Consider the following 1473-nt stretch of genomic DNA (forward strand, 5'->3'; position numbering starts at 1 on the left):
GACAGAAACCAACCTGAGTAAGACAGCTAGGAGGAAAACTTTACCATGACCTGAAACTCAAAAGTGGTCATCCCAGTTTATAATTTGAAGAGCCCTACAGTATTCTAGCGAGCCCAAATCCTTCTTATCTTGGTCTGACCGTGCCTTACCAACCCTCTGAGAGAGCCACAGTGTAGTCACTCTTCTGGATTAGACAATAAAAAAGTAGTCAGTTTCTGGAAGGACACTTAGGAATGTGGAAACGTCCCAAAGCTACAAAGAGAGAGCCTTGGTTGATGAACAGAAATAGTGGACAAATCTTTTTCTCCTTTTGGACTTCTCTCATGTAGACCCATATGAGTTTCCACTACTCTTTCATTTCTTAATAGTTGCTTCACACACTTAGAAAGCATGAAAAACCAAATTGTGCACCAGAATCATCTAGAGAATTTTAATAGAATATGTATGCCTAAGATCTGCCCCAAACATACTGAGTCATAATCTGGTAACAGGTAGAAGCTTGAACATGTGTATTCAATGCAAGAGATGATGGCAAGTTGGAATAGGGTGCTGACAGAGGGGATGAAGAGAGATGGAGAGACGGATCCATCTTCAAAAAGGAGTCAAACTCTTTCCACCATCTTTCCATGCCACCATAATGGTAGGCCTAAATGTCCTGGTTGATGATCCCAAGAGCATCAACAATGCCGAATAGAGAAGCAAATGTCAGGTCTTCATTAAGTTGTGCTCCAAAAATCATCTGGTTTCTAATTGTTATGATGAAGCATGGTTACACTGGCAATTTGAAATCCTTGATGACCACAGAGCTGGGAAAATTGTTGTGAACCACACAGGCAGGTTAAACAAGTGTGGAGTGATCAGACCAAGTTTTGATATGCAGCTCAGAGACCTAGAAAAATGGCAGAATAATTTGCTCCCATCCCATCAGTTTGGTTTCATTATATTGACAGCCTCAGGTGTCATCATGGACCATGAAGAAGCAAGATGAAAACACTCAGGAGGAAAAATCCTTGGATTATTTTTCTAGGAATATAAAACATACATACAAGTAAAATGCCTCAATGGGTGGGAGGGAAGAAGAATCAATAGGGCTTGGTGATTGATCAGATATGAGAGCTGAGAGAGAATGAAGAGTCAAGAAAGATTTCCAGGTTTTCCCTTGAGCAGCTAGGTTGATTATAATTCTATTAATCAAAACAGGAAGCCATAGTCCTTCAAAGACAACTCTCCTTCAGAAAGACTGCACCTAAACTATTCTAAGCAGATGAGTATTCTGGTTGGATCTAATGAGGTCCTAAGGAGGTCCTCCATCCTAAGGAGGTCCTCCCTCCAAACACTTCTCAGCCAGCTCTAAATTAAGAAGGTCTGAGAGTGAGCAGATCATGTGGCCAGGAAGCCAGATAGATATAAGACAAATGTACTTGGATCGAAGGGAAATTGATTCTAAATCTTTGTTTTTGGAAGCACAAATTG

General features: G+C 40.7%; 1 pseudogene; it reads left to right on the top strand.

Annotated features, from left to right (window-relative positions):
- The first annotated feature begins 637 nt into the window (after positions 1 to 637).
- Positions 638 to 1027, top strand: LOC124980636 (40S ribosomal protein S15a-like; annotated as a pseudogene).
- Positions 1028 to 1473: the final 446 nt, after the last annotated feature.

Source organism: Sciurus carolinensis, chromosome 3 (assembly GCF_902686445.1).
Source record: "Sciurus carolinensis chromosome 3, mSciCar1.2, whole genome shotgun sequence".
Lineage (NCBI taxonomy): Eukaryota > Metazoa > Chordata > Mammalia > Rodentia > Sciuridae > Sciurus > Sciurus carolinensis.